Raw genomic sequence first — 12275 nt, 5'->3', positions numbered from 1 at the left:
GATAGCCTCATCCGAAACGCCATCATGGCCTCAATTGATGGCACCATTGTTCCTATAGTTGCAACAGCTAAGATTGCTAAGCAAGCCTGGGGTAATCTCACCACCACATATGCCAATAAATCAGGAACTAGAATTTATTGTCTACATGCAACCTTGGCCAACACTGTCAAACCCATTAAGTGGTTGAATATATACGAGATATAAGAATCATTTCTAATAAATTTACACTACTTGGATCTCCTCTCAATGATGAAAAAACAATGATAAAAGTCTTTATAGGTCTTGAACTCAACTACAAGGAAATCAGTGTTGCCATACGGGCATGTGACTCACCAATAACATATGAAAAACTGTTTAACAAACTTACTGATCATGAAACATTCTTGAAACACAAGGCAAGTAGAATGACTAGCCACCATCATAGCTCAATTCAACCAATGCTTTAACAATTTTAATAAATCCAAAAAAGGTAACAATAATAGTAACAAAAACAAGAAAAATTTCTCCCAAATAGGTGAACAACAAAATGTCAACACTTAGCAAGGGAATTATGCTCCAACCAACCACAGATTTAGTCTTACCTGGCATTCCCCATTACCAACCCCAATGGTAGCTATAATAGAAGTAAAATTCAATGTCAAATATGTGATAAGTTTAGACACTCAACCAAAGTATACAGGTCTTAGATGTCATTCAAACTTTAAGCTCACATCTCAATTTGCACTCCATCATCACAAACAGGCAACTGAATCATGGACTCCAATATTTTTCATCAATCATCTTTGATTTGTAGAACCTTTCAGTGCACTCTAAGTACAATGGTGACAATGATATACTTATTAGTGACAGTAACAATATTCCCATCACACATATAGGTTCTACCATGCCTAATAGACCTCACTATTCATTTTAACTTAACAATGTTTGTGTGCACCTAATATTACGAAAAGTCTTTTATCCATCTCACAATTTTGCAAAAGTAATAATACCTTCCTTGAATTTTTTTCATCTTATTTTGTGGTGAAAGATTTGAGCACAAGGGTATCGCTCATCTACAATTGGAGTAAAGAGAATTTCTATGAGTGGTCATTATCTTCAAAAATAGTTGTTTCTCTTTTACAGTAAACCTATCTATCTTACCTCTATCGATAATACTATCATTTGTCAAACCATTTCTTTTTGGCAACAATGCTTAAGCCATCCTAATCAAAGAACACTCAATCTAATTATCTCATCTTATAGTCATTTTGTCTTACAGAAAGTTTCTTTGGATCCATGTAACTCTTGTTTCTACAATAAAAGTCATAAACTACCTTTTGGTATTTATTCTATTCATAGCTCCAAACCACTTGAATTACTCTACATAAATGTATGGGGTCTCGTTCCCATTACCTCATTTAATCATTTCAAATATTATGTAATCTTTGTTGATTACTTTATCAAATACACTTGCTCTATCATCTTAAACAAAAATCTGACATTGCAAATGTTTATGAGCAATTTAAGAACCTAGTTGAGAAATGCTTTCAACTACCAATTGTTATTGTTTACTTTGATGGAATAGGAGAATATCAGGGTTTTCTCATGATTTTCATCACTTTCTCTATCAACATGGCATTCAACATCTTTACTCTCTCTGCCATACTCTTCAGTATGTTGGCATTGCATAAAGATGGCATCGTCACATCTTTGAAACAACATTAACTCTTCTTCATCATACTTCGCTTTCACTCAAATTTAAAGTCATGCTTGTTAAACTGTAATTTACCTCATAAATCACATGCCGACATCTATCCTCGAAAATCGATCTCTATTTGAAGCCCTCTTCCAAAAAAAGCCAAAATATCAAAATCTCAAGGTATTTGGTTGTCTCTGTTATCCCTGGTTTAAACTATATACTCATCACAAACTAGAATCCAAGTCCAAACCCTGTGTTTTCTTGGGTACTCTATCACTCATCATTGCTACAAATGTTTTGATCCTATGAAATCACATATATATCTCTTAAGACCTATCATTTTTATTAAACATCATTTTTTTTCAATCCTTCTTTTTGTATGCTTATAAAGTAACTAAAGCAAATCAACTTGCCAGGACTTTTTCTCTTCATGATCCTTCTATATCATCTCTCTTTAGCAACTATCTTAATTCAACCACTATAATTTCATCATTCTTTTCCCTTGACCTTATTATCCCAACATAGGTTTCCACTCTTATCAGTTCAGTCTCTGTAATTTCTAAGCAAACAACCTTATAGTTTTTCACCACATCATCAGATTCATCATCTCAAGCCTCCGATAATGTCACCCTGAAGATATTTTTTTCGCTATAGGTAAGTTCTTCTCCTTCACCACCACCTCTCCATATTATTACCAGATCTAAAAATAATATTTTTAAACCTAAAAAGTTTTTTGATTATCTTGCAATTTTTAAAACTTTTGAACCTTTCACACTTATTCAAGCTTAAAAACACTTTTATTGGCATAATGCCATGTGTGATGAATTCGAAGCCCTTATTAACAATCACACTTAGGATTTGGTTCCTCATTATAATACACAAAATGTAGTTCGTTGTAAATGGATTTATAGGATTAAATGCTAACCTGATGGGATTATTGATTAGTATAAAGCCCACTTGGTTGCCAAGGGCTTCACCCAACGTCCTGGCATTGATTTTCATTCCACCTTTAGCCTAGTAATCAATGAACAATAGTGCGTGTTATTCTTTCCCTTGCCATTTAAGTTTAAATGTCCTAAAAATGAATGTTTAAATGTCTTTCAAAAGTAAGTAAATAGATCTGAAACATATAAAATACTATTAATCTGACCATAGACCAAGTTATTATTGTAAAAAGTGGTGAATACAATCAACTATCACTAAAAATTTCATCTTTCAACCAAAAATAAGTAAGGGGTGAAAACTACAAAGAAAAAGTGTACCTACTAAAAAAGTAATTTGTGTAACTGGCATATGGCTTCTTTGTCAATTGGATGTCAACAATGCCTTTCTCTAAGGCAATCTTAAGGAATAAGTTTTCATGTAACAACCTCCGGGTTTTATTCATCCTCAACTTCCTCATCATGTATGTCACCTTTGGAAAGCCCTTTATAGTTTAGGTCAAGCTCTACGAGCCTAAGTATATTGAGCTCAAATAATTTTTCCTCTCTTATGGCTTTCTTAATTCTCAGTCTCAAATTTTTTTTTCATCCTTACTTATGGCCATACATTTACTTTTCTCTTAGGTTACATCAATGACATCACCATCACTAAAAACAACATAAGCATTTTTGAGCAATTGGTTCAATCTTTAGCTAACTAATTCTTTCTCAAGGACTTTGGTGATATTCATTTCTTTCTTAACGTAAAGGTCTTATGCACCAAAGATGGCATTGTTTTATCTGTAAACACTATTTTGTATTTATTATTATTATTTATTTTTTTATATTTTTATATTTTTTTATTCTTTCTTTCTTTTTGCTTCTTTTTTTTCTTACCCGATTCAGTTTAACAAAAGTATGAGTGCATTAAATTCGTCAAAGTCTAAAATCTTAGCCACTGCCACCACCGGCAGCCACCTGACACCCTACCTAACTTGGCATAGTGGATTTTAGCTTGAAAATATGAGATTTGAATCCCAGAAAAGCTCTATAAATAGAGCTTGATTTTGGCACCAAAAAATAAGAAGGATCAAAACAGCTGCTGAAAAAATTTTCAGAATAAAAAAAAACTTTTTGTCAAAAAATGATACCCTACAAAAAATTCAAAAAAAATTTAAAAAAATCTAGAAACACAGTCCCCTGGAATGAGGAACCCAGTGCTTAAAAGCCCTTCAAACAAAAAGAAAAGAAAAGTCAGTAAAAAAATAAAAGTCAAAATAGAAAAAAAAAAGGGTTTGGTCGAAAGTTTGAAAGTCGATCTAGGCTGTTTGGGGCACTTACAAGTAAAACCAAGCTCAGATCTGTGCTCAGGGGGCAAAGAGAAATTTTTTATGATTTTTCGACGACTGGCGATCGATGGCTAACATGGCAGATGACCATTGGCCAATTATCTTAGAGAGAGTCTGAGAGACTGAGAGAGGTTTTTTTCTTTGGGAAAAGGAATAAGTGATCAAAAAAAATTTTAAGGCCCTTTATATAAACTATAAAAGCCAAAATGACGCCATTTCAATAAATACCAAAACGACATCATTTTAGCCCTTGAGAATCTGCGTGTTAACCAGTGACCTGACCTGGGTCCACGCGTATAACCCGATGACCCGTCCATCCCTCAACCTCTAACCGATTCAACTGAACTGACTCAAACTGAATTGAATCGTCCTTGAATCGCTAATGCTGAACCCCCTAACTAGATCGAACCGCTGATGCCAGACTAAACCGTTGGATCAAACCGTGCATTGACTGGTCCGGTTCAGGTAAAAAAATTTTTTTTTAATTTTTTATATATTATTTTTGTTATTTTAATTATTATTCTTAATATTTATGTATGTTATAATGTTTAAATTTAGCAGAATAAATTTTTGTTGTTCATAATAAAAATTAATAAAAATAAATGATGAAATATATAATAAAATGTTTTGATAATTTTGTTATTTTTAAAATAAATCTTATAAAATAATAAAAAATGTAAGGAAAAAAAATTTTTTTATCCGATGATGAGATTCAAAGGTACTTGAGTAATGATACCTATGAAATCTCTAGCTGAAAAAAATTTTTTTAAACACTACCAGTGTATTAGAGTATTTATAAAAAATTTTCAATACAATAAAAATTTTCTTTTTATAAAAATAAAAAAGTAAAAAATTAACTAATTTATTAAAAAACAAAATGATAAAGAAATAGAAATATAAATAAGGAAAAATGAAATTTTATCCAATAATAAGATTCTAAAAGTATTCCGAGTAGTGATACTTTATGAAATTTCTTGGTGAAAAGATTTGTTTTTAAATATTACTAGTGTATTGAAATATTTATAGAAACACTTCAATATAATAAAAATTCTTTTTTTCTTCAAAAAATTAAATTAAAAATAAAAAATAAAATAAAACAATTAATAAAATTTCTAAAAAAGAGAATAAAATGTGTGCATCAACATGGTAACATTCTACGTTGCATGCACGACATAGTATTTTTACGAAAAGTAAATTTGAGCCTCTGAGGATGAGATTCTATAAGATTTCAAGAAGTGATACCTAAAAAATCTCTAGGTGAGAAAAATTTTTTCTAATGTTACTAACGTACTGGAACATTTTAAGAATTATTTCAATAAAAAGGTTCTAATTTATTTTTCTCAAATAAAAAATAAAACAATAAATAATAATATATAAGAAAAAAACTAATAAATGAAAATTCAAGGAAATTATTTTTCAAATACCGAAAATAAGATGATTTTTATTAAAATTAACGGATAACACATAATTAATTGGTACCGTTTTAAATGGGCGTTGTGGGGGTGTTAATCTTTCCCCATACGTAACCGACTATCGAACCCAGATTATTGCACAGATCCTAAAATTATTCTTTTAATAAATTTTAATTAATTTTAAGATTTCATTAAAAGGATATGTTTTAATAGGTGGCCAATCGCATCTAGCCAAAAAAGATTGATGGCAACTCCGTTATTATTTATTTTTTTTTCAAATTCGTCAAGCGAATACAAAACTATTACCATAGGTTGGCAACTCCACTGGGGACACTTTTTATTTTCAAGAGTTAGGTAAAAATTAAGTACATGTTATATTTAAATTTTGATTTAAACAGTCCTAATTGGTTTCTTAGATTTTTATTTTATATTTTGAATAAAAAAATGAAAAAAAATCAAAAACAAAAAGAAAAAATTCACACACGTATATATTATGCCTTTTATGCTTTATTTTTCTGTATATATTACTCTCAATAAATTAGGATATATTTGCATATAATAACACAATGCATCTCATACATGAGCTCTATATCCAGACTCTGTCCCTTATAGGAAGAAATAGAGTACCTATGCCCTCGTGAAGTGATAACATCTGAAATGACAAGCAAAATACTTCCATTCAAATTAAACCATTTTTGTTCATAGCCTGTAATAAATGAGGATTAAGGTGCCTCACTAGGCCAACATGGACAATAGTGAGGAATAATTTGGAAACCTTTAGACACGTGTCAATCTAAACCCAACATGTAATAAGCTTAGGAAACCAACCTTAGGTAGAGCGTCATCCACCTTCTTGTAAGAAATACCTAAGAATAAAAGTTGTGTGTAATACAAAACAAAACAAAACAAAAAAAATCTCAAAACTCAAAAAAATATTTTTTCTCAAATCGCATCCTCACACTAACTCAATTTTGTTTCGTTTTCTTTTTCTTATTTGCATTAATCATATCATATAATTTTGCATCGAGATATTTACTCTATGACATATTTCTCCCAAGAAGTCTTCATGGATCCCATAGAACTATAGATTTGCTCATCTTCAATTAGTATCCTATGTGAGCCGTATAATAAAGTACATGTTTGATAAAAAAAAGCCCAACAAAAGAATGGAAATTGCTTGCCTATTAGCTATATGCCTGAGTTACCCGAGAATGTGCATTTGGATCTCACAGAGAATGATTTAGAAGACTTAGCCATCATCTAGGGTTAGTTAAATGAAGAAAAAAAAGAAAGCTTTTACAAAAAAGGATAGGGAGATTACATCTTTCATTTCAGTAGTGATTGATGAATAGCTGGTCAGGGTGGCTATACAGTTTTGGGATCTATCCTATAGATGCTTCACCTTTAATAAAGAAGATTTGGTATCAACTATTGAGGAGTATTTGATTTTGCTTGGGATAAAACTACAGTGTCTAGATAAAATATTTACCCGAAAGTCAAAATCAAGTTATCATAAAAAGTTAACCAAGCTTATGGGGGTTAAAATAGAAACCATTGATTCTTTCGCAAAGCTTAAAGATGGATATCTCAGCATCTGTTGGGACTTTCTTCGAGATTTTATTCAAGAGCATTAAATGATGATCAAGGCATGACTGTGTTTACTCTATCATTGTATGGCATGATAATCTTTTCAAAGATTTTAGGTTACATTGAGATAACTATGATAGACTTTTTTAAGCATATTAAAACTAAAGCAATTAATCCTGCACCAACAGTTCTAGCTGAAACCATCAGGTTATTGAATTTTTATCGAAGAAATGAAAAAAGATGGTTCATAGGGTGTACACCACTATTATATGTGTAGGTTAGAAGTCATTTCAAGTATAGAAAAAATTCATTTTCAAAATCGTATCTATAGAACAAAACACCAATTGAAGAGTTCTGTAAAAGTCGATGGCCAACATTGAAGACTAAGAAAGAGTGGGTCTTTTTCTTGCAAAGGCTTATCGGGGATGAAATTGAGTGAATGGTGCCTTAGATGCCTCATGCGCCTTTGTTGTATCGTGGAGAAAACGAGCTGTGGATATCGTTGTTACGACTATGGGGTGTTATGAGTTATGCTCCGTTGATGGTACTTAGGTAATCTGGTGTAAAGCAGTGTGTTCCTGCTACTCATGGCTTGATTCAGGTAGAATTCATTTACGGAGAACCAAATCCACCAAGAACTTCGGAGCAGTTGATTCAAGCATGAAAGAAAACTTGAAGAATGAGATTAGGGCCTTTCATTGACAAAGTCACCCCTGATTATCAAATTTGAAAGGTAAAACTACTTAGAGACATAATACTTCCTCTTGATGACAGTCTATATCAATCGATTAATCTTTTGAAATAAATGTAATTATCAAAAGTTGAGTTTGTCAAGAAAGAATTAGAAGCTAAAAAAGAAGAAATAAGAAGAGACAATTTGAGACTTAATGAGAATGTGAGACAATTGAAATATGAGGCAGAGATACAAAGGAGTAAATTGGAAAAAGTCATAAAAAAATGAGATGTGGCTAATAATAATTTGAAAAATCTGCACTAAAAAATTAAGAGATTGCGAGTTCAATTCAAAACTAAAAAGGTCACTAAGTTTTACCTTAGTTGGTAATGCGAAGTGGATGAACTCCGATAAGAAATGAACCAATGAAAAGATAAAGCTCAAGAAAAGTAAGAGAAGACCATCAGAATTTCTCAATAATGTTAGAATTGGAAGGGTTTATATACTACGACTTCAACAAGATTGGTTGAATGTAAAAAAAAAAAGAAATGTTGAAGGCTATGGTCACAAAATAGAGAAAAAAACACTTAGAAGTACTGAATGAGAAAGAATCACTTAACCAGGTGATCCAAGGGTTAGAGTTACAATTACAAGACCACAAGAATCGTATCTCAGCAATAATAAATGAGTGGCAGCGAAGGAAAAAAGATTGAATCTTCACATGTGATTCAAAAAGAAATGTCCACATGAGATGAAAGGTAGAAAGTTTAGAGAGGTAACAGTATATAAAGTACATAACCAGTCAAGTTCGTAAGGTAGTAAAAAAAGTATGAGAGATGGTTGAAAAGGTAAAAGCGTTAAGAAGAGAGGTCAATCCCATAGCAGAATATGGACAATGCCTAGTAAACTTTTTAGACAGGGTGAAGGACCATTATGAGTAAGTCAAACATTTCTATAGATATAATTCTAGGATGATAAATCTCATGTAATAAAAGTTATATGGAATTACTGAAAATTTATAGTGCTGAAATTTATCTAAGAGCAAATATCTCCCATTTGCATTCATGCATCATCTACATTATTTTTGTTTTCTTTCAAAAAATAAAAAATAAAATTTCGATACATGACATTTTGATTTTAAAAAAAAAAAATTTTTTAGTAATAAAGGTTCAAGAATAGCTCGCCCTTCAAAAATTTTGACTCAACCCACTCGTCATTCATACAACACTAGGATTTAAATAAGAATTATGGAACAAGAATAGGCCAGTCGATTTGAGAAAATCGAGAAATCATAAGAAAAACTAAAAGGGGATCTTAATATAATAATGGAGATGATAAAAAAACTTGACAAAAAAAAGCAGTGGAAGGAAATCCTAGCCTTCAAGAGCAATCACCAAACATGACAAATCCTATACACCTTTCAAGGTTTGAGTTGCGACCAACCTAATCTTATCAATGAACTAGAGTACAAAGGCATATTCCCGATGAATATTTTAATCCTTATCCAAGAATGACATCCACACCTACTCCAGGACAATTCCAAAATTTTGTTAATCCTATTATGATGAAAAAATCATCTAAGCCAATCTTGGTTTCTGATTTGGATGATCCCAATAAGAGAGAAAAGTTAAGGATGAAGACACTTGAGAAAGTAAAAGATATCAGTGCCTAGGAAAAGATGAAGTTATTAGAAGAAAAGCTTAGGGTCGTAGAATGAATGAATTTTTATGGCTCCACAGATGCATTCGAGCTTTGTTTGGTTCTAGATGTGGTCATTCCTTCAAAATTTAACGTTTCTGAATTTAAAAAATATGATGGCATGAAATGCCCAATGACTTATGCCATCATGTATTATTGTAAAATGGTGATGCATGCTTATGATGAAAAGTTATTAATGCATGTATTTCATAATAACCTTACAGGATGTATAGTCAGATGATATGTTTAATTAGACAGGACTCGTATTCATTTTTGGTAAAAGCTCACAAGGGCATTTCTTACACAATATCAACATGTCATGGATCTAGCTCCAGACCGTCTATCTTTACAGAGTATGAAAAAGAAAGTAACTGAAAGCTTCAAAGAATATGCATAAAGATAGAGAGATATGGCCGCACAAGTACAACCTCTTCTCACTGAGAAAAAAATAACTGTCTTGTTTATGAACACCCTGAAAGTACCATACTATGAGGGATTGATAGGCAATGCAACTAAAAACTTTACAGATATGGTGATATTAGGTGAAATTATTAAAAATACCATAAAAAATGATAAGCTCGATGCAAGAGAGACAAGTGGATCAACGAAAGACGGAGCTCTTAAAAATAAAAAGAATGAAGCCCAAGTAGTGAACTATATGAAGCGACAGATCAGAGGCTTCACGTGATACCCCGCACCAATCTACCAAACTCATTACCCTCCTATAACAATGTTACATCTACCTCTCTGTCTTATCAACCCTACCAACCTCTACAATAACCAGTTTATCCACTTCAGTTCTAACCATCTTTTTGGACACCCACTTATTCCTACAACTGTCCTATTGTACCTACCTAATCAGAATGGAGGCCTAGTCCAAATAATGGTCTAAGAACTTCAAGAAATACCTATGAAAAACCCACTTTTAATCCCATTCTTATGACATAAATAGATTTGTATCTCTGACTTGTTGAGAAATATTTACTCACTCCTATTATTGTTGAGCTTTTGAAACCTTCATTTCCTAAATGGTATGACCCCAATGCGCATTGTGATTATCACTATAGAAATTTAGGTTATTCCACTAAGAATTGTACTGCTCTGAAATGTAAAGTGTAAAGGTTGATTAATGAATGGGTGTTAAACTTTAAGACCAGCCAACAAAGGACTCTAAATGTTAATAGAAACCCTCTATCGAACCATACCAGACCATCAATAAATGCCTTAATTGATGGGAAAACAAGCCACATAAAAAAAAAGATAGATGAAGTTAAGACTCCAATGGCTAAGGTATTTGAAGCCTAGGTTAAAGCTGATTTGTTAAAGTCAATAGAACCTCAAAATTACTCTGAAGTGATAAACTTAATCGAGAGTTGTAATTATCACAAAGGTACTTTAGGGCATTCTATCGAGAGTTGTCATCAATTTCGTCAAGAGGTGTAGAAGTTAATGGATATGGGTCGGATAGAGTTTTACGAAAAAAAAAGAGTTGATGAAAGTTGAAATTTCTACCATTAATAGATTTGTGAGTAAATCGGTAACTATTTATTATGATGAAAAACTGACATCGAGGCCAAAAAAACCCATCTCATGATTAATAGTGACAATTAAAGTTTCTGGCCCTTTTTTATATTAAAATGATAAAGTAATATCATGAAAGTATAATTGTGATGTCGTAGTTAATTCAGATATTACAAACATAATAGGTGTAGAAGGTATGACTCGAAGTAAAAAATGTTATACTCTAGAAGCTTTAGAGAAAGCTAGAAAAGAGAAAGTAAAAGTGGAAGAAGAAGAGAGAAGTTAGAATAATCCTATTGTAGTCTCAGAAAAAAAATGTCAGAAGCCAATTTCTGAGAGTGAAGCTTATAAATTTTTAAAGCTAATAAAACATAACAAGTATAGCGTGGTAGAACAGCTTAACAATATGCCAGCTAGAATTTCGTTATTGTCATTATTGCTAAGTTTAGAATCATATCATAATGCTCTACTGAAGGTGCTGAATCAAGCATATATGTCCCACAATATCTCTGTTGAATACGTGGAATAGCTTATTGACAATCTGATAATTTTAAACTATATCTCTTTCAGTAATGAAGAGATTTCTTTTAAAGGTCAAGGAGCTACCAAGACTCTTCACATTACTGTAAAATGTAAAAGTCATATAATGGTTAAGGTTCTGATCGATAATGACTCATCCATCAATGTTATACCCATGACTACTTTCAAAAAATTACCTGTGAATGAATCTTATATGAAACCTAGTCATATGATAGTTTGAACCTTTGATGAGACCCGAAGAGAGGTGCTATGAGACATAAAAATGCCATTGTAGATTGGCCCATCATTTTCAATGTGAAATTTTAAGTTATGGATATCTCTCTCTCATAAAGTTGCTTGTTAGGTAGGCCATGGATTCATATGATGGGTGCTGTTTCGTTCTCATTACATAACAAAGTCAAATTCATTATTGATAGAAAATTGACATATATGGTAAAAGAAAAAGATTTATTGGTCACCAAACTGATAAATACTCATATAAATATTTTGAGATTGGTAACGTAACAATATGACTGAAGGATCTAAATTATATTCGTCACACCTAACTACGACTATTAAAATGGTCGTTAAACAACTCACTAGAATGGGATGGTAACTTGGAATTGGACTAAGGAAGAATTTACAATGGATCATGAAGTTGCCATCAATATATGAAAAGAAAGACAGATTCAGCTTGGGTTATAAACCAACAAGAGGGGATAGAATGAAAATGATGAGTGAAAAGAAAGAAAAAAGAATGGCTAATCTCAAGGGATATGAGCCAGAATCAGAGCCCATAGTCATTTCCTACCTCTATTATTTTTTTTGTTCGGAAGGATGTATCTACCCAGATTCACCAGAAACCCTAAGTGTAGAATCTATGAAAGGGTTTTTAGAGCTAGCCATTCAAATGGTGGA

The sequence above is a fragment of the Durio zibethinus genome, chromosome 9 (assembly GCF_047325235.1).
Source record: "Durio zibethinus cultivar Kanyao isolate XHJ-2024 chromosome 9, ASM4732523v1, whole genome shotgun sequence".
Lineage (NCBI taxonomy): Eukaryota > Viridiplantae > Streptophyta > Magnoliopsida > Malvales > Malvaceae > Durio > Durio zibethinus.
The sequence above is the reverse complement of the archived record's forward strand: the minus strand, read 5'-3'. Positions refer to the sequence as shown.